Source organism: Melospiza georgiana, chromosome 7, assembly GCF_028018845.1.
Source record: "Melospiza georgiana isolate bMelGeo1 chromosome 7, bMelGeo1.pri, whole genome shotgun sequence".
Classification (NCBI taxonomy): domain Eukaryota; kingdom Metazoa; phylum Chordata; class Aves; order Passeriformes; family Passerellidae; genus Melospiza; species Melospiza georgiana.
This window is the reverse complement of record NC_080436.1, coordinates 12,582,508-12,605,059: the sequence shown is the minus strand read 5'-3', so window position 1 is coordinate 12,605,059 and position 22,552 is coordinate 12,582,508. Positions and strand designations below refer to the sequence as shown.

The 22,552-nt window shown below is 39.0% G+C and overlaps 1 protein-coding gene across 4 annotated transcripts in view; it reads right to left on the bottom strand.

The window, feature by feature from the left end:
- SLC39A10 (solute carrier family 39 member 10) overlaps positions 1-22,552 on the bottom strand; it is a 232,798-nt gene that overhangs the window by 81,215 nt on the left and 129,031 nt on the right. For 3 of the 4 annotated variants that reach the window (XM_058027589.1, XM_058027590.1, XM_058027592.1), the window contains 2 exons: positions 14,356-14,448; positions 9,679-9,753 (listed from right to left, as the gene is read on the bottom strand). The gene's annotated coding sequence lies outside the window, so the exon portion shown is untranslated. The remainder of the gene's footprint in view (positions 1-9,678; positions 9,754-14,355; positions 14,449-22,552) is intronic. The other variant, XM_058027591.1, reaches the window with a different exon arrangement.

The following is a 22,552-nucleotide window of genomic DNA, read 5'->3' as shown; positions in this document are numbered from 1 at the left end:
GTTAAGCTGACACAGAGAAACATAAAGACACCTCTCATAAGAGCAAGAAGTTCTTCTGGTGCTCCTGAAATATCTCATCCTGGCTACAAGTTTTAGAGGAGCCCTACAACAACTGACACTGCTTCTTCACCTCATCAGACAGCACTCCTCATCTCCATGAAGCAGCCTGTAAAAGCCTGTGAGTATTATGGGTCAGGATGCAGATGCTGCTCTTTCCTGGAAAGATTTATGCTGGCAGAACTCACTTGGATACCTTTGAAGAAAAGCAGCTGGAAAAACAAGGCGTCTAGGTGAATTCTTGAATTTCTTCCAGAGACAAAGTGACCCAGACTGATAATCCATGCATTCCTACAGTGGCAGGAAAATGCATAGCTATGTCCCAGCAGTAATTCCCTCTCCCAGCTTTACATAGTTTTTCTTTCTATTCAGACTCATAGGTGATACTGTTAAACAGGCACAAGACTTTGATCTTTCCCAGAGTCTAAAGGTTTCAAACTGTAAATCCTAAGAATGCTGCAAAAGTCATTAAATGCGATACTGAAGAGGTTCTTCAAATAAAAAGATTTTGAGGTTCTACTGTAATGAATTCTCAAGCTGTTATCACTTGCACATAATCCTTTTTAATGTGCTTCCAATTGCTTGTGAAAATTCAAATTCAGAACAGGTATTTTTGGTCTCACCCAGCTTTAACCGTTCCCTTAGTAATATCTATGCAAAGTATTAATTACTAAATTGAACTTGTAAGCATTTAAAAATGGTTTCCTTCTCTCTTTGAAAGCATTTCATTCACAGCACAATTTCATTCATCAAAAGCATTGAAGCATCTCAGGATACCTGCATATTTATTTTTCCCTTGGCTCCCAGCTGAGCCACTGAATCTTATGCTTTCTTTTCAGAATTTTTGCTGCTCTGTGGAGCAGTCAGGCTGAGAATCCTCTGCAGTCCTCTGGGGTTAAGGAAGATGGTGTGAAAAAGAAGCCACAGAGGGAACACCTGTGCAACTAGCAGGAGGAAATATTGTTTTGGGAACAGAAGAATTAATTGCTGGATGTTGTGGCTGTGTGGAAAATTAGGTCACCCTAATTTTTCATACTATTTTAAGAGCAGGTAACTAATCACAAAGCAGTAGTGTAATAAGGTCAGAGAGTTTTTATGGGGCTGTTAGACAAGTCACAGACACAGACACAAGTGGGAGAGCTCCCAGGATGTGTGAGCTCAGCAAAGGAGCAGCTCAGCAAAGGTTTTGCTCAGTATCCTACCATATCAACAGTTCGTGCATTTTCTGATTAATCATAAAATCTCATCCAGCTGACTTCCAAAGCCAACTGGATCAGGTAGCCCTTTGTTCCTTAGACATGGAGCCCCTCCCTGTCCTTCTCCAACAGAAATTCTCCCGGAAATGTCTGATGTAAACCATGCCAAGATGCCACCAGGCTGAATTTCTTGCTACAGTTTTAGTATTTCTCTGGATTTGACTTGTTCCTTACAATGACAATTATTTTGGTTATACAAAACATCTGCCCTACCTTTTCTCCTTGACATGTAGAAGTTTGAACACTGCTGTATTTTACTGGATTATTTTCTCCTTTTTTTTTCTTTTCTTCTTTTTAAATTCTGTTTTGACAGCCAATCAATTTTTTACCTCCCTTTGAAGAAGTTACTCAAAAGGGTAGGAACACATGAGCTAACTTCAGGGATGGTAAAGGAGAGGTATTTTTAGAGTAAGGGGAACACAAAGAAGAACTGGTTTATTTATTGTAAAAAGCTGTGGAGGTCCTTAGCTTTGAGGCAGGCTGATGGCATGTCTGCCACACTCATCACAGACACTTCAAAGCGCAGAGACAGTCTATAGCACTTCAAGGAATTTCCCACTCTGCAAATAATGCTGCAGAAGAAACACTCAAGTACAAGGCAGCACAGCATTGCAGAAAATCCAGGTGGGATGTTTAACAAACCTAGTTTTATGAAGTAGGGGAATTCCATCAGGAGTGTGGACTATTTGCTTTAACACAATCATTCATTGGGATAAGAGAAGTAGAACTTGCTCTGTAGGTTCGTAATTGCTGAAATTAAGCGTGGCTCATCACTCTCTGCAGTACTATACCAATTTACTGTGCTCTTTTATCTCAATTACTTTCTGTGTGTGTCTTATATTTCTCTATTAAACTTCAGTAATTGTAACACTGTGGTAATAACATTGACATACTCAGTATTATATGATGGGCTATTTTACATTACTCTGACTGCCTTATTTACATTATAATTATTAGTGTCTATATAAATGTGATTCATTGAACTAATAAAGTTTTCAGACAACTGCCATAGCTCATTGATTTTTTCTGTGCAGAAATGTACCTTGCACTCTTAGTCGGATTTCCCTTCTCTTTCAAGGCTAGCATTGGACAATAAAGACCTTCCACTTTAGCCCCATAGTAATTATATTTAATACCTCATTTTTTCTTGATTTCGTTAGACTGACAAAGCGAATGGGAAGTACCAAAGTCATATTTTCCCAACTGATCTGTTCTTTTGTTCAGAAGTACTGCCAAAAGCACCCTTCTCACTCATCCTGATCATCACCAAACGATGATTTTTTGAGACTAAGCAGTTAGCACTCTGAAATCTTAGTGTGGTTCATTAGCCATGCAATTCTCCCCCAGAGGAATTTGGGCAATGCCTTTTGAAATGGCACAGTTGCTTCAGCCTTTCTCTGTCTGCGGAGCTGAATGAGTTCATGCCTCATGTGCTGTGTACCTTGTGTGTCCTGCAGGGACCAAGTCTGCAGCCAGTCCTACCACAACTTAAAAGTCAGTTAAGAATGTGGTAAATGAAGGTAAACATAATCCAGATTATAACCTCATGCTTTTCAGGTCTTCATTTACTGGAGTTTTAGCAAATCCTTCCAACTCCATCTAGCACATCACCAGCTTATAACTTAAAAAACTACACATAGTACATTATGTGATAATAAGAAGATTGAGATAAATAACAATTATCAAAAAGATAGGTAAATATGGACTGTAAAAAGTTAAATCTATTTATGGCTCTCCTCCTGTGCCCTGGTCTAAAACAACTCAGTTGTCAGCCATTTCATAGGAGACTGAGGTTTCTCCCTGGTGGAATGCAGTTGTTCCCAGCTGCTTTTCTTTCCAAACAACTGTGATACGAGGGATTTCACTCCATCTCTCTTGTTTCTCTGAGCATTGACAGTAAACTGTACAGCACTGTGGGTTGGGATGATAATAGTATGTTATATTGTGTGTTGGCCTTTTGTTCTTGGCATACATTGATTTTTTTCCCTGAGGTGACCTTCATATCCTGGTTGTGTTGAGCACAGAGGGTATTTATTTCAGACTCCTTCCCTGCATGCTTAGCTAAATCCTGCTGATGCTACCAGAAATTACAAAACCACTGTGTCAAGAGATCCCAAATTGCCATGTCTGTGGGTCAGAGATCCCAGTGCTGCGATTCCAAGCGGTGTTAGAACCCACTTTTAAAGCTTTTAGTTTTCCAGTGTCTGACTTACATTTCAGATATTTATACCAGCTGCTGGGAACACTCATAGCCTGTGACACCACCTGCTGGGTAACACCTCTGTGAAATGTTTCTCTCACTATAATCACTAGTGTTTGTAAGGGATAAAGGACAATGTAATTTAAATGAGGAATAGAATTTAGAACCATCAAAGGTCTGTGTTAAGTTTTTGCTCTTTTGAGGGTTTAATACTTTGTCATTAGTGGCACATATTCCCTGCTCTGTTTATTGGTGTAATGCACATGCAATTGCACTCCCTATAGCTTCCTCTAACTAACCATGTGGGGGAAACCTGCAAAAAGGATCTTTACACAGACACTGACTGGTAAACTTTACTGTAGCAGAGATTATGCCCTGCTATAGTAATATCAAGATGCAAAGCCTTGTTATTAATGCAGGCAGTTCTGAATGGAGGAGCAAACAGTAAGAAAAATGACTTTCAAAGTAATTATTTTGCAGACCGGGGAATAACTGTGATACACAAAGCTGATTTATCTCTGTTTCTTTTCTGTCCACAGCACATTAATGCAGTACTTTTGGTATCTTCTCAGTGGAAAGAAAAATGGACAAAATAAGAAATTACTCAGCAGACATAGGGAACTGGTGTCTAGGTCTGGAACTATAATTATACTCTAGGCTTAAATGATTTGCATTTTTACTGCAAAGTAGATTGTGGATAAAAGGTTAAAGTCTAAATCCAAAGTAATACAGACCCTCTTCTTCAGGCTTTGATCCAAGAATCTGTGTTTGTGGCTGTGTAAGGACTGCATAGTCATTCCCAGACTACATTGGAAAGGAATGAGAAACAACATAGCTCCTGAAATGTAAGCTTCTAGACAGGAAAATGCCACAGATCTTCAGTGAAATCAAAGAGGAGAAACATGATTTGACCCTTTTTTGTAGTGCCCTAAGGGGATATGAGGTATAACTGTATTGATATTACGAACAGAAGACTCTCAAAAGGCCTGAAGTGTTTGAAAGGCCAGTACCTGGGAGCTGGTAAAATCCACCACAGGATATTAATCAGATCTCCCATGCTCCTTGCTACCATCTGGCCAGAAAAGGGGCAAGATTCTAATGGAAATGCTATCTATTCCTGGGTCTGCTGGTCCTTGAAAAAGAAGCTGTCGATTACTCAGTAATTCAGCTCAAACTTCCTTCTATTTCTCCCAGGTGATTCAAACATGGTGGAATAAATCTGCCCCTCTTGCAGCCAAAGAGATTTGTTGTGCACTATAAACTGTCGTGAAGGTCTCCAGAAGAGAATGAATAAAGCAAATCTGTAGGAAAGCTAGTGCTCCCCAAGGATTTATTCTCTCCACATTTAAATATCCTCTTTTCATAGTGCTATCTAGTGCAATATGCAGCCCACCCATGAGTAAATATCAGGCTGTTGCACTAAGACCTGTCAGTTCTGGGGTCCCAAAAGCTGCTGCTCTCAAAACTTCTCCATTACTGTCCATCCTGAGCTATAAATCAAGAAAGGTGCACATCCCACTTCTTCACAAGCTCAGATAAGGAAATCAATTTAACTTCATGAAAGACAAACCTACTGGTCTGGAAGATTAATGAATAATTCCAATCACTTTATAGCAAAAGAGTCTCAGTGATTGATCCCAAACCAGACAAAAGCCTTGTCCTGCATCACAAAGCTGGGAGTCTGTACAAAGGGAAAAGGATACATAATTTGTGGATGTCACTAAAGTGCTACACATCCAATATAAGTAGCACTTTATGCAGGAAAGTCCCAGAAATAGAAACAACCAGTCTCTGGTGAACTGGAGGATAAAAGCTGGAATGCTTATCCAGTGAAAGGATCTTGCTTCGCTTCCTTGGTGTTTCACAAGCACTAAACCAAGCCCTAAACAAGCATTTACCACATTTGAGCAAGATACTTAAGTAGATTCTCTGATTATATCTGACAATTATTTTTATCTAGGTTATTTTTCTGTGAAGATAAACTGCAATTACCTGCAAAATTTAAAATACATTAACAATGTAGTTATATTGCAGATATTTTTGCAGTGTTGATATTGTCCTTCTGAACAAAGTGATGTTTCAGGACTTTTCATTTGAATGTCTATTTTAAATAAAATGATTAAAGAAATGGATGCAAAACAATAATTTAAAAAAAATTTACAGCAATTCCATTTGGTTGTCACCTTCATGTTTAAAAATATGCATTAAAGCCAGAACATCAGAGTAATGCAATTAAGATATGGCTTGCAAATGGAGCACCTATAAGTCATATTTCAGAAAAAAAACCCTAAAGAAGAGCCTTTAATTTGCACTAGAAGCAAACCTTAGCTGTTGCTTTCCTGTGCTAATTTGGTTTGTTGGTATTTACTTAGGTCTGAAGTGTTCAGATCCAAATCCTAACTTCCCCACAATGGAGAGTATGTTTTGTTCTTGAGCTTTTCATGTATTTGCCACATCAGTCAGTTTTTCTTTGAAGTTTCCTCCTGCTAAATTCATCCTGTGAAGACAGTTTTGCCCTCTATCACCCTGTGAATCTCACAGGCAAAATTTTTGGCATCATCTTGAAATGCCAGCAAACATTTAAGGCGTGGAAGAAAATCTCATGTTAAAAAATGCTATGGTTTATTATAGATGTATCATACCTGTAAGACCTAAATGGTAACAAACTTTTGGTTTTGTTCCTGTGAAAAACAGCTTGATTCTGTTAATTCTGTATATTACTTTATCATGGGTCCGTTGTCTCGTAATGCTGAAAAGGCTGTGTAGACTATTTCCTGGAACCACATGGGTGCTATGATGTTTCCTCACTTTTCCTGTTTGTCTTTTCAGAGGGGAAGAACATTCTGTGAGTTATGGGACAGGTGCAAGAGAGAGCATGTGCCCAAAGACTTTGGCTTAGAGCACAAGTGGCCACATGGATCTGATCAGATTTGGGTAGTTTAAAGGCCATTCATCACAGAGCCTTGCTCTGATGCTGCTGCAGCTTGACTAAGTGGGAGGATGGCCAGGGAAGAGAGGAGAGTAAAGGCACTGGGGCTGATGTGAGTCAAGTACACCTCAGGTTAAACAAAACTCTGGTGCCTGGGAGACACCTTGGCCACGTTTTGCCTGGAGCTTGCCAGGCAGCTGAGGGACCAGATAGAATCTAAAAAGCCACAGCAGGCTTTCTGGAGGTGTCCAGTGTGCTTGGGGTTCCATTCACCACACACTACATTTAGCTTTGATGGCTTTAAATAACAACCTGCTTGAAATCCAGTGGACTGCAGGGTTTCTAAACCAAAATACCAGAGGAAAGAGAGAAACTGGGAGGGTTCTCCTTCTACTCCTGTGCTTGTTGCTGTGTCTGAGCAATTTTAGGTCTCAGCTCTAAAACCTCACTGATGCTTTGGTGAAGGATTGTTTACTTGTTGAAGGATTGCTTGTTTAATATAATCACTGATACATATAAAAAACCATTTTCATTAATTGCATGAGAAAACACCATTACACATTTCAATATCTTAGAAACTGGGCTTTCCCTATGGAATGTATAGCTATGTATGAAAAGTTACAAGGATAAGGGTTGACTTGGAAGCTAAACCAGTTTGTGTGAGAAGTGAATTGATGATGGGCTTCTAGTGTGTTGCCTCACGTGGAACATCTGGGGTTTGCAATCCTCCTGTTGGCAGAGTTATTATCCCTAGCAGCTCTTTGTCAGGGTATCTTATGGTAATGCATGCCAAGAAAGCTTACTTAGCAGCTATATTATGTATACTATGTAGAGCTCTGGTATATCATAGTGACAGAGATTCTAGAATGAAGAAGTTAAAAACAACAGAAACCAAAAAAGATTATTTTTAAATGGCTTACAAATATCAATTACATACACATTCTGATAACTTTGCATTTGCCAAGGAACTTGGATTTTACAGGCAGGAAGATCTGACCTCATTTTAGAACAAAGAGAACATATTTTAGCAGATGTTAAGTTAACTTGATTGTCAGCTAATAACATGGAAGTTGTTGTAATCCTAGTTATATACAGCACATGATGTTGAATATAAAGTACCTAAGCATTTTTCAGTATTGATTTCAATACCATGGTAATTAAGAACAGGTGCATATAAATTAGATGTGAGGCACTCTAATTGTTACTAATGAAATCCTTTACAATAACTTTACATAATGAAATGCATAATTAAATATTAATGACCAAGATCATTAGTGGCAATTTTATTCCACTTACACATGATTTTTGCCTTAGGTGAAGCCTAATGTTTTAGTAAAGCTGTCATTCATGCTGCTGCTCCTCTGTTTGCTTTACAGCTACATCATATTCTAGCCTTGAAAACCTCCTGGATATTGATTTCTTTTATGGATTTAAAGGAACACTGCTTCAGAGTGACAACATAGGTGGCAAACCTAACGAATTGCCCCAGGTATTATGATGAACCAGGAAATTTTGTGGCCAAGTATCTCTAGAGAGCATTCAGCAGGAAATCCAGCCAACCAGGTAAGTCTGCATGTTTTAAAATACACTTTGATTTCCTCTAGTGGCTTGAGGTAACACCTGACACTTCTCAGCTTTCTTTCAAGTGACTGTTGTCACTGCATTCAGCATTCCACACCCTTTTCCCTTTGGTGCCAGCCACTGAGGAAGACATTGATGAAACAGCTGTTTTTCTACAGCTGCAGTCTTATCCTTCAAGCTGAAGCCTAGCCTAGCCTTGTGGTTTTATTGCTTCAATACAGGATGGTTTGGGAATGAACTGCACAAGACTTTGCCAGGATGCTTCACTAGATCTGGCACAGAAATTTCTAGAATTTAGCCAAACAGCAGAGACTCTCAACCTACTTGTGTGTGATAATTCCTGCCCAACTGAAGAAGAGCGATAGTTCAAGTTCACTTGAGCATCTGCACTTACATTTAAGTAGCTGAGGAGGTTGGGGTCACAGTAACATTTCTGCTTGATTACTGGTTCAAAATCTTTGCTCCAAGAAATGCCAATTGCACAGTGAAAAGCAGGAAATATTCCTAGAACTGTGTTTGTCCAAGCTTTGTAATAGGGAGTTGCCTTTAATGGCTGCAATTCCAAGGAGTTATTTACAATGCGCTTACTACCTGTAAAAATTCAGTAATATCTTTTTAAAAGATCCCACTTTATACTCTTTGCTTGTTTTACAATTGTTTACAATATTAAAAGGTCGAGTTTAAAATATTAAAGCTTACTTCTTCTACAGTCAGTATAAAAATTAGAAATAGAAGAATTTCCAAAGTCTTGTGTATAAGCAATCTAAAGCTCAGTGGAATGGGTAAAATGGGACAGGGCATTCACCAAATTTCCAGTGTTTCTTTCTCTAATGTGATCAGAATATGTTTGTTCTTACCAGATTCTTGCTTAACTATTTGTGCTAAAAATGCTTTAAAAAAGGAACCAAACAGTGTTTTACACGTACTCTTCTTATAGTGCTGCATAAACTGTCTTCTCTGTTTGTCAATAAATCAGTCAGAATATATTGATTTTTTTTTTTATCCCAGTGCTCTTGCATGATCTCCATTTATTTAATGAAATGAAACACACTTTGTTTTCATTTTATTGCATTTCTACTATGGCTTTCCCCCACTATTTTCTCTTTCCATACAATCTTCCTATCTGCCCTGAGATGCAGTTTGCAAAACCACAGCCAGAAATGCAAAAATTTATAAGATGAAGCAACTGGGAAAATAAAATGGCAGGTGAAATTGAATTGAAATTAATTAAATAAATGATGCAATCATGCATGGAATGATGAATTCCAAGCTGAACATTATGACTCAGAAATCTTGGTGTTGTGACAGCTCTGTGAAAAAGACAACTTTGTGCTCAGTGACAGTCAGAAAGGCAAAGGGAATGAAGCACCCTTCTAGTGCCTGCATTTCAAAATAGAGAACTCTAAAAGTGGGAAGCAGTTGTACATATACATAAACTCTGCCTATTCCTATGTTCTTCCCTTGGCATCACAGATGGAAGAGAAATCACCTTTGGGGTGATCCAGCCCAGGTGTGCTGCATTCCTGCTTTAAGCAATACAATGAGAGATGATATTTGTGTGTGGGTAATGTAAAGACCAGTAATAAAACTATGATAGAAATTCTTGCTTAGTTAGCAATATATTGGGGTTTGGAGTGCCTCTACCCCGTGCTCACCTGACTCTTGCTCTGGCTTCAGCCTGGCTGAGCTGTGTGTGCGACCAGGATCAATATATTCCCTGCTGTCCTTTCCTAGGAAAGAATTTGAGAATTGTCAGAGAGCTTCCACTCCTTAAGAAAGCTAACAACCTATATGAGACTACAGCATGAAGAACACAAATTGCAGTTTTGATCTCTGTTTAGCTTGCTACAGAGCAGGCAACCCTTCAGTGTTATTTTTATAATACAAATGCAGTTCTATGGAGTCCTGTGTACTTCTATTCTCCTCCTGTGTTTGTTTGGCAAAGAGAATGTTTACTTGTTCACAACTAAAAAAATTATATGTAAGAAAAGCCTACTAAGTGCAAAAGTAGGGGCAATCCCTTCAGGGAGTTCCTAAGGAAAAGACTATGGCAAACTGGGAAAAGATATCACTGCAATTGGTGCTGTATTCCTACTTGGTTTCAATGTTCTTGCCTGGACATCTGCCTTTAGCTATTATCAGAGACTTTGGTCCATTGTCGGTGCATTCAATCTCATGAGTCTGATCACAGCATCTGTGTTTGTATAGTAACAGTGGCAAGCTACTCTTTCACAGTCTTTTAAGAACCCAAATATCATAAGATACTGTTTTCAGATAAAAGTATTGACATATAAGATAATAACTATAAGGGCCTCAATTCTATTTCAGCATCTTAATTAACTCAATATTATTCACCAGAAGAAAGAGATTGGGAATCTGATCACCCTGAGTGCATGCAAATCACCCTCATTTCAGTGGGCGGTTTGAGCAGACAAAGAGTCCAGGAGCTGCTTTGGCAAACTGCTGGAGAGAGCCCATCTGGGAGGGAGTGGCCAGCTCCTCCTGCAGGAGAGGATCTCACCCCGTGCCCAGCAGCTGGTGCCAGCACAGGCTGCAGTCAGTGCCAGCTTCAGGGATGGCTCTGCTCAGGCAGCCCCCTCTCACTGGGAAGGTGAGAGCCTGGAGTTGGATTGTGGATGCTGCAGGGATCTGGGGCAGGGAATAGGGGCAGGGTTGATGGCAGGGAACTGGCAGCTGTGGCTGCTGAGCCAGTGGCTGGATACAGCTGGAGCTGTCTCAAGGCAAATGGCTTCATTCCTGCTCTAATGGATTGCAATAATCAAGCCTAGAAGACGTGTGTGTGCATTGCTGTTGCCAAATTAGAGTTTGATAAGAAAGGACAGTTTTCTGGTGCTGCAGGGAGAAGGTGGCATTTTAGCAGCCACCACGACGGATATTAAGATGTAGCAAAAATCTCTAGAGAGGTTCACATATTTCTTATGTGAACAGAGGCCGCTGCCTCTGGTATAGTGACTTAACTGTATTTATGTTAATTTTCTACCACCAGCTTTTTCTTTTCACATTCAGTCATAGTTTTCAATGGGGTTCTAATAAATTTCAATTTGCCATTAAATTTTACAATGCTACTCTTTCCTTGTGCTTTGTTGCCCCTGCACTTCTGCCATTTACAGAGCATCATTTCCAACAACAGCTTCATGCAAGTGAATTAGAGAGAGGAAAAGAACTGAACCTCTCTGAACCTCCTGTGTGAAGGGCTGGGGGCAACAGCTGGATTTCCCAGTGATTTCTGCTCAAAGATGAAAGATTTGAGCTATTTATTTTTTTCCTCTGGCTTACAACAGGCTATGGTTCATCTGCTGGTGAATAGTGTTGGATACAAGAGACATCAAAATAAAAATGATGCAGTACTTTGTTCTCACTGAAAAACTGAGTTTAAAATGATGTTGACTTTTTATGTGTCTTGAAAGTCTATATACATAGAACACAAATTTAAAGGAATATTACTTCAATATGCTTGTGTAAAGCAGCAAGAGGAAGATATGCTGCATCAGGGTGCCTCCTCTCATATAGAATCCTCAAACATTAATTTTATTCTGGAAAGAAGGTCATTCCAGAAGAATTTTCACCAGTAATCCCACTTCAGACCTTCTTGTGCCTTTAGGAGATATAAAGTTTTATCCAAAAGGAAATTAAAATTAAAAGCCCAGCAATTTTGCCTCTGAGAAAAAAAGCAGTGACATGTTTTAAACAAAAATTTATATACCACAGGCAATTTAATGGGGAAAAACACATTTTAAACTTGAGGAGGAAAAAGCGCTTTCAACAATGTCATATGTATCAGTGTGTGTGTACATCTTCAAAGTCAAATCTGCCTAATCTCATAATAGAAGAAGGTTTTAGTCTTATCAGCAAATGGAAAGATGACATTAATACAGACAATAAAGACAGCATATTCTGATCATGCCTTAGCCACCACAAAGCTGTTAGCTCTGATAATGGAATTTTTAATGTTGATCATTACATAATAAAAACATATCTAGATCTGCAGCTTGCTGGTGTTCTGTAACACAAAAAATATTGTACAAACTATTGGTTTATGCAAATTTTCTGTATCTCTGAAGGTCATATTTGTCTCTGATTCTCCCAAGTTACTGATATTCAATACTCCTAAAAGATCACACTGGAGTGGTCTTGGATGCCTGCATAGTTCAGTGGCATGAAGTAAAAACAAGGAATACCCTAGGTAACAAACTTTTACATTTTTGTGCTTTTGTATGTGCCTGCATTCTGTTTTTAGCCATATGAAGACAACCCCTTTAGCTGTCTAAACCAAATGGATGCTAATTATGAGCTGAGGCATTGCTGGGGTAAAATGAACCAAAATATTTTGCTGCTCTCTGACTCATTAAAGCAGCACTTCATGTACTGATTCTGAAAAAATATTTCAGAAACACTGACCTTTGTTTAGGAAATAATATACTTCAATGGCAAGAACACTATATCTATTACTATTATTATTATTTACTGTCATAGGAATAAGTAGATTTGGAAAAATCAGTGTCTAGAGCAATTATGCATTGAAATTAGAAGGGAAAGCAGGTGACATTGTGATGAACATATTGCTGTGATTAATTACCATTCATGGCCAGCCAGATAAACTGCCATTGGCACTCAGAAATACACACACAGTCTATGAGAAAATACTAGTTCTTTTTAATGTGTTGTTTCTAAGAGTTTCTTAAGAAAATAAAATGTTTCTAAAACTCTTCAGAAACTGAGATTTCTCATTTTAGACTAGAAGTGTCCTGAAAAGCAGATTATTATTATTCTGGCAAGTGTTAAGAGTCATACTTGCAAAAAATTTGCCATCACACTTCAAAAAAGCAGGAGATTATATGAAGGTTTTGTGTTAGCTATACTGTATTTCTGGAAGTGCTTTTGAACTCAATTATGAAACGTTGTGAAACTAATTTTAGAGAAGATAAAGCACTGGTGAAAACACAATTATTCTATGTCATTATGGTGCTGTTCAGGGAAGTAAGTATCAGAATTAATATTGTCTTTGCATTTTTGAAAAACATACAAGTAAAAAATATAAACATCTGCTAGTAGCTGATGCAGACTGAAACCTGATTTTTCCTGAGCAGAGCAGAGCCTGTAGTGCAATAAGTAAGTTTTCACCAACACAAAGTTTCTGTCTTTCATGAGCACCAGCAGGAGATACTATTAAAGTGCTTTGTCAAAACTATGTCCAAAAATCTCTGGTAAAGACGGCTGAACGGTCAGCACTGGGGAATTCAATAAAGTCCATTCTAAGAGGTTTTTAACTCCCGTTTCGATAACTGACTTGGCACGGAACTGAAAAAAGGCTTTAGTTGATTACAGAGATCACTGTCGTGGGCAGAGTGAGTGTGTCCCATTATTAGACCAGTGTGTCGCCAACCTCGATGTGGCAGAAGCAGTGTCCTCAATCAGGGCATTACGGCACCCCATTTTACAGATGTTGCGCTTTATGGCAGTATTTACGTCAGTCGCGATTTACACCACCTTTTACGACAGCTGCGATTTACTGCCGTTTTCACGAGTCGCGCTTTACGGCCATTTTCACGGCAGCCGCGATTTACGGCACCTTTTTACGGCAGTCGCGCTTTACGGCACCTTTTGGAACAGTCACGCTTTACGGCACCTTTTGCGACAGGTTTTTCTTGCCCATCTTGGGGTTTTCTCTGGTTTTTTCTTGCGAGTCTTGGGGTTTTTTTTCTGGGTTTATTCTTGCCCATCTTGGGTTTTATTTCTGGGTTTTCTGTGGGAGTTTTCTGTTTTTTTTTCTTGCCCGTCTTGGGGTTTTTTTTTCTGTGATTTTTCTGGGGTTTTTTGACTTTTTTCTTGCCCTTCTTGGGGTCTTTTTCCGTTTTTGTTTTTTTTCCTTTTTTTTTTCTTGGTTTTTTTCTGTTTTTTTTTCTGGTCCATCTTGGGTTTTTTTCTGGGATTTTTCTTGCCCATCTTGAGTTTTTTTTCCTGGGTTTTTGTGGGGTTTTTTTTTGTTGCCCATCTTGGGGTTTTTTTCTGGGTTTTTCCTGGGTTTTTCTTGCCCATCTTGGGTTTCTTTTACAGGGTTTTTTGGGGTCTTTTCTAGCCCATCTTGGGTTTTTACTCGACCAGGACCAAAAAAAAAAAACCAGCTGGGGTGGGGGGAGAAGGCGGCTGGGGATTTTTTATTCTAAATTTAACAATGAGTTGCAAAACCTGAAAAGCAAAAGTCATATATACAAAGTTAAATCCAGTCAGCATGCGCTCACACATGCAGAGACCAGCAGACACAGACACAGCCACATGCTCTCACACACGCTCATGCTCGCTGCGGCCCTTACCTGAGATGCTGAAGAAGGTGCTTTGACACATCTTCTGGCTGCTGCTCCTTGACGTAAATGGCAGATCCTGGGGAAATCAGCAGCATCAGGGACCTGTGAGATGACAGGAAGGGTCAACGAGTGGCAGTCCTGAGCTTTGGGAATGTCTTTGCAAACTAACACAAAGCACAGGCAGCTCTCTCCAGCTCTTCAGGATCTCAAGATTCTCTATCCCAAAAGATAGTGGACATTAAAAAGCTTTTAATTTCTGATTTTAGAAGTGCTCAGTCCTTGAACTTCCATGAGGCTCAAAGGGAATTACAAAATAGTATTCCTAACATGGTATTTTTGCAAGAAGAACTGAATTACCTTTCCATTGCAAAGCTAAATTTGCTTATTTTCCATTGCAGACTGACAGATGCTTTCATTCTTTGACATTAAGAATTCATCTCAATAATGTTAGTGCTTTACCTTTGAGTTACAGAAAGTAATGAAACAACAGAAAAGAAAATATCACTTCCAATAAAACAGAAGTAATTTGTTTAGTTTTCTTTCTGTTTGTTTTCTTTTTGTCTTCATGAATTCAAACTTTCAATTATATAATAAGAAATCCCAGTTCTGCAATTTCCTTGCAGGCAGGTTAATTCATCTGACATGAACACTATCAGAAGGTTCAATCTTTGTCATCAAAGCTGTGAATTCTATGTGAGCAAGCTCCTGTTCCCATTGGAGTTAATGCTGCTTGGGCTTTCCTCTTAGGACAAATCTGAGGAGAATATATTGTTAATTTAGAGAAAACCTGAAAAGTAGAACAATATCTTTAAAAAGATCAATCAAGAACCCTAAATAGAACAAGATTTTTTAATTTAGATGTTAAATGAAGTCTAATTTAACTTTCATGTGTGGGGAATTATGAGTTGCTGCTAGAAGAGTGTGCATTTTGAGCATAGGATCTCCAGAGAGATTCTGTGATCAGAAGGATGGTGATTCTCTTTCCCATTCTGACACAGACTTTTCCAAGTCTTCAGACCCAAAATGTTGTGCAGAAGGAGAGTGCTATTTGTAACAATCATGTTACAAATGAACTGTACTCACAGTTTCTCTCAACTTTTGAGAGGAAAAGTCAGAAGCATTGGTGATTGAGATGTTTTCACTCTTTTGCTAAATACATTTTAAAGGATATATCTCTGAATAAGCTCTCAGTTAAATGTCAGAACACATTCTTGCTTCAAAGCAGAGTTTAAAATGTGTGCAAAGGCTCCTTCTTAGCCTCTCTGCATGCCTTCCTTTAGTAAAAGCATACAAGTGACACAGCTTTAAAATCACTGTGTGAACCAGTCAGCTGGATATCCCAGAAGTCCTTCAAATGGAGGCTTGATCAAAATCCTCACAAAGGCAGGGATTAAAAGCACTGAAGCTGAGGTATTAGAGAGAACACACATATTTATCAGGTCACTGTGTCTGTGACAGAGTTCACTTGAATGTCTCAAACATTCCCTGTGCCTACCAAGAGCTTTGCTCTGGTCTGTGCATTGAAACATTCCTTTGGCACAAAAGACTCCAAATGTGGTGGCAGAAGGCTCAGGGTTATCACACAAGTGTCACTGGTACCTTTCACACAGCTATTTTACTCTATCAAGTCAAAGTGTAAAGGACAAGTGGTCAAGGAAGAGAATCTGAAATACACAGCAGTAATTCTGAATAAAGCAGGGTTTCTCTTGCAAGATCATGGTTTTTTCTCCAATAAGTATTGATACATTTTAGAGGAAATTACTATTGAGTGATAGTTGTAGAGGAAAAAGGGAGTGGGTACTGGTTTCATTTTTCCTTTTAAAATACTTTAATTGTACTTTTCTTGTAGCCATTTTTAGATAATGGAATGAAAATAGGTCATCACCTACTAGATTTTGTTGATTTGGTGGGCACTAGTCCATATAACAGAATGGCCCAGGTGATTTGCCAGGCCATTAATGGGCCCAGCATTCCAACAAGTGCTGGAATTACAATCTTTATGGACATCACTGGCTGATATTTGAAATCAAGTGCAAACGAGTGTTGGTACAGCACAGGTGATGGTGCATGGGGGAGCAAAAAATTTTATCAGAGGGCAGAAAATAGTCAAAAAGTCATCTTTTACAAAACACCCTGGGTTGTGGCTAATGTGAAACACACATCTGCAGGGTTTTCATACTTCCTTGCTCCCAGGAAGGACCACTGAGGTCTGGGAAAGGCAGATGGACAAATACAAGTGAAATCCTGGTTGACATCAATCCCTTCAGGGTTCATGGCAAAGCTGCAGGGTGATGGGAATTTTCCATGTCTTTTTAGCATTAGAAATCTCAAACCCAATGATTCTTTTGGAAAAGGGAAAGACCAAAGATTCAGTCAGCTAATGAGAACATAAACTGCTGAGATCAAAGTGTCAGTACAAGCAATTGGTCTAAAATATGGGATTCTAATCACTGGAACTGATGGATAAGAAGAGAACCATTTCACATCTGACAAAGCAAAATGTAATTATTATGAAAGTGGTGATAGGGCAGGTAAATGACTTGCCCCCAAATTTAAAAAGTCAAACCTAGTTAATTTTATCTCAGCTAATAAAAACAGCAGTGATAAGACTGTTACAGATTGGTGAAAAATTAATGAAGTCTTTAATGAACTCTATGGCAAATTACATAAATCAGACCTAACTTAATAAAAGCCCAGAAGATTTTAGTAGTGATTAGATTTTTCAGTTGCTGAATGATAAAGAAAATAACTCCAATAAAATACTCTCTGTCCTACTGGAAGATTCTGCAAGATGTTAAAGTAGAGCAACCAGAGCCAATTAACAATAGTTTCATCAGAGAGATCATTAAATAAGCTTAGAGTTTTATTTTGAAATGAAGAGCTGACCAGAGCATATTTTGAAAAGGCCTCATAGCAAACGACAAAGTCAATGTTTCTTTTTGGATGAACATGAGGAAAGAGCTGTTCATGCTGTGCAGACACATAGATAACAACGTTTCACACGGTGAAGGGTTTTGCTGGAGTTAAGTGATAAGAAGCCTTAGTTTGTAATGTTTCAAAAAATCATTTAAATAAATCCTAAAGAGAAACAAAAGACAAACTCAAACAGAGACAAGATGGATTCCAAGGGCTGTCCTAAGATTAGGGTTCCTCATAGCAGTTATGTGAGAGAAATTTGCATTAAATGCTCAAGTGTTTGTATGTAGACATATTTATAAACAGGCAGAAATTTCAACAGGGATATTTAGTAGTAGACAGAGACAGCTCATGGGCCTGATTTCTATGACATGTCAGTATGTTTGGAAAATGTAAATTTTCTTTTTTCCTCTGCGATGTACTTGCAATTAAACCATCAATAATCATATGTTGAAAACTTATTTCAGATTCAGAGGAGAGTCCACACTTTGTGCAGGTTTTTCTAATTTATGTTACTTTTCAGGGAACAGTAAGGGAAAAAGAAGAAAAAAGATTGTGCCTTGTCTCCTAAACCACGCCAAGAAGCCTTGAACCAAATTGGTCACATGAGAATCACAGGCAGAGTCATTAAAAAGGCTGATTTACTTTAGAATTTATCAACTGGTGAAAAAATCATCCTTCCTCTTTCTCAGAGTTGCAGAGTTGTATCAGAAGTAATATTCAAATCAACTATGTCTGAGCCTATACAAATGGAGAAGTGCATTACAGGAGTTAAAGATGTCAGAGAAGGGTGAATGAAGAAGAGGACTGGTGGCTTGCTTCCAGCAAGATGGCCCCGCACAACTGGCAGACTGTCAGATAATTTGTAAATGCATTAACCTGGTATTACTCTTTTATAAGAACATTCCTCCACTCCAATAAATGTTGCTACTCTGTACCCTCTGCAGCACCAGAGATTCCCCTCACACTTTCTGTATTTCAAAAAACCAACCCAACAAGCCTGTTCTCTGGCTGCCTGGAGTCGGTCCATTGCAGACAGGCATAATGAGAACTTACTGAGTGTTGTGGCTTGCTGGTGGTGGAATTCACAGAGCAAAAGCCAAACAATCTTCCCACAGTATTGCAATCACTTAATGAAAATACAGTGTAAGAACTGTCAGCTTAATACTTCCCAAAGAAAGATATCCTACCTTTTCCTTATTTTTTTTTAACTTTGTTTTCAAATTCTCCTTGGTACCATAAAGTAGAATTATGGGAAATTTCCTACTTGAACCTCAAATTATAGCACGAAGCCTTCACCCAAACTAATTCTCAGGACTTTAACATCAGCCTATTTAAAAAGACTTGTCCAGACGCTGGCAACCATGGAGGCTGTTTAATAAAACTAGATAGGATGGATATTCAGAAGTAGAATTTTACTTCAAACACTGACAAGTCATCCAGTACCCACACTGAAATGCAAGATGACCTCTGATCTCCAGACTCTTTGTGTTATGAGTTTATACAGAAGCTCCCACTCTGTTCGGTAGGTATGGCACACTGTTGCAACCAGAGCAATAAAATGCAGCAGAGCAATAAAGAAAAAATCTTGTTTTGATAACACTTCCTCAGCAGGACAACTGAGCACTCAGCAAATATTTGTCTTTACACAAGGGTGCTTTTGAAATTACCTTTGAGCACCACTCCAGGAGAGGGGACCAGAGTGAGCTGTTGCTGCTCCCTGAGAGCAGGAACATGAGAAGGGAGGCTCTTTGCAGGCCTGGAGAGCAAAGCTGACTGAATAAAGTCAGTGAGGGCTTTCTTGTCACACAGATTGTACAGGAGCGCTTCCTACCCCAGCCCCAGCAAGGAAGGAGGATGAGTTTGCCAAGGAGCATTGCCCTCTCTTGCACACATGTCTATGGCCCAGGAAAAGCTGTGCTGTTTCCAACCTTGGAGTTTTCCAGAATATATCTGGGTACAGCCCCAGGTAGCCTGGTCTTATCTGAAAGCTGCCCCTGCTTTGAGCAGGAGCTGAGATTAGAGACCTCCTGAGGCCCACCCCAGTCTGAATTATCTGATGATTCCCAGAGCAGCTGGACCCTAACTCTGCCCAGGGACAAATACAGAATTTTCCTTCAAGGCTGTCCTTGTAGCTCTCAATTAAAAAGAAGTTGGAAAAATGTGTCCAAACTATTTGTATATAAATGTGCAACAATTTGTGATGAAAATGTGCTCCATGCAGAATTGTGCTGTAACCATGGCAACTTCCATTGAGATAGACATCCATTGTAAATCTAGAAGGATCTAATTTAGAAAAGATTTAGTTGTACTACTCACTCTATTTATGAATATTCCAATCATGTAAAAACCACCCCAGTTTCTTACAGAGTTGTTTTAAAATAGTGCAGCTGTGTTATTAAGAATGCTATCAGAAGCTTTTACATTGAACAGTTTTAAAATTTTATTTTATGATTCTTCTGCAACTTAGATATTTTGGAGACTAATTTGGAATAATTTGCTATAAAATCATTGCAGATTTATTTAGTCTGGCTTCTAGTATTCCACTCTTCTTTGCCTGATTATATTGTTTCACATCTAGACTACTGGGAAATATGTTTTAAAATACTCAGCTTCTTGTATGAGCATAAATCCACAAATAAACAAAGGTTCACCCCTCTTAGCTGTGAGTTCTCTTTAAAATTCTCAGCTCTTTGCTGCCTCTCATGGAAGCAAAATGTTTCCCTGTTGTTTCTGCCCATCTTGTAACCTTTCTCAGTGGAATATTGGCTTTTATTTCTCACTAACCTTTTGTAGATTTTCAGATGGTGGTCTTGTCTCCAAGGTATCAAACTCAATGTTGAAATTTGGGACAGTAGTTTTGTGTCTTGCTGACAGGCTGATTTACCTACTTACAACCACAATTTAGGATACACAGAAATATGTCCTAGGAGAGCTTAAAAATTTGCAGAGGACATTAAGGTTACAGTTTTTCTTTATATATGTTTATTACTGTTGGTTTACTAGCTCAGTCAAATGAAGAAAGGGAATGAATCATGAATCATCTAAGCTATGCCTCCTTTTCTTAACACTAGAGCAGAACAAATCCCATTCAAGGTGTATTTCTTTGCATGGGAAGGCATCAGCCAGACATCAATAAAGTTGATATGTGCCAAATAGCATTTTAGAAATTCAGAGCAGCCTCCTCAAAAGAGCACAGCTCTAGGGACAGAATAGCGCTGGTGATATTGGATAACAGAGCCTATTCATGAAGCAGGGATGCATATAAAGTGGCTAAATATATTGGTAGTGATTTTAATTTTGTTGGGGGATGCCTTTATTTTTGATACTGCTCTGATCCCATTTATTTAGGGCATAAAATCAGCATCTACAGATGCCCAAGGGCCTTCTAACAAACTCTACCTGATGATTAACTGTGGAAAACTATGAGAGGCCTTGGGGAACCTCCAATTACATGCATCCAGGCTTGTTCAGGCCTTGGGTTTTGTACTGACAGCATCTGCATTTCTGCAGATTTTAGAGGGAAGTAATAACTTTTCCTGGAAGAAAAACAGACCTCCTGAAATGGCATGGGAAAAAGTCAGCAAATCCATTATTAAAGCCCATCTGAAATGCTTAAAACAGACTCAGTCTTTAATAGAGAAGTGTGTTAATAAGTGAAATTGAATGTGTTGTTGAAGAAAATAATACTTCCATTACTCTCCTATAGATTTGTCTAATAGAAGAATACTTAACTCATAAGAGATGTTTAATTTTTCAGGACCTTTTGTGAATAATACCAAGCACATTGATGTAATTACTCAGTTCTACAGTTTCCTTCTCAACAAGAGAAAAGAGAAATGCTGCTTGTACATATAGAACACTCCAGCCAAACTCCCTTTTCCATCACTCCAGATCTGATACACCCAACTATTAATTCATGTCTTGACCATTTTAAAAATCTCTTTACAATCAGAACTGTCTCAGGGAAGTTTCACTTTATCAGCAATATTGCATCCTGCAACAGAGATAACACAGCTCGCAGGGTAACACTGCCTGCAGGTTACAATTCTCTCTGATATCTTCATGGAAAAGGAAGAAACATCATCAGTTTTGGAGGCAGCTATTTTCTTCAGCTTGCCAGAGACTTAAAAGCAATTAATTGCATCTCATAAAAATATCAGTCTTTGTTACAGAGTGTTTACTTGTCCTGTTTTCTCACTTAACTTCCATTTAGTACAGTGGTTCAGGACTGTGCTTTAGAATTTAAGATTTGACCTACATCTCATCTTTAAATTAAAGCCAGTCCTCCCCTGCTGTGATCCCACTTTTCTAAATAGCTCCCTCTTATTTTTGAAAGGCAGCAGGATGCCACATGAGCATTTCTCTCACCCCACAAGGGCACATGGGAAGGGGAAGATGTTCAGCAGTGAAACAGAAGGAGTGAACCAAACGCACCTGTGGCTTCTGGCAGGTAGCATGAAAACCTGTAGCAGTAAACTTTCAAAACTGTTTGGAAACCAGACTTTGCCACCTTACAGGTTTGAAGTCAACACAGTCAGAGCCCTTCCAACAGGATTTCTGCCTCACCTGGAGAGCAGCCACTGAAACACAGGCTGGAATTGGTTTTTCTCATTGATGCAGCCAAAAGGAGGAGAAGGACTCCGGTGTACATAAGTATGGTGGGATGGATCTGCCTGGTTTAAGCTACACACTAGATCCCATGTGATTTTAGCCAGTACCTTTGGAAGAGTGTCCCTGTAATAAAGGAAGGTCTTTTCTATCGTGTCAATCCTTCCTCCTTTATTGGAAATGAACAGTGAAAGGGACGTGCAGCTTGTGGGATGGATGTGTTGAAAAAGCTTTCTTATAAATATAATTACTGTGACATGCACAGAAACTGAAGTTTCTCCACAGTCCCTAAACTCGAATCTGAATTTTCTGAGAGCAGACATTCATACATGGAGGCAAGAACTATTTTGTTCTGACTGTGGCTCACAGCACTCACACTTGTGGCACTTCCTCATGGCAACATCAGCTTCTGTTTTTTTAACAGTGTTAACAGAAGCCAGATCAAAAACTGTGGCTGCCCTTGGTTATGGACAACCCAACTGTGCTGCTGCAGCTGGCTAACCATGTGCTAAAGCCCAGGGGCAGGAATTATTCCCTGTGCTCTTTTCTGTCACCCACCAACCCAAGGGAGTGCAAAACTATCTTGTGAAGACTCTGATCTGTACTTTTAAAAACCTTCCCCTTGTCAAGGCCCATCCTTTCAGTTTCTCTGCATGAGTATGCTCAGATAGGAGCATCA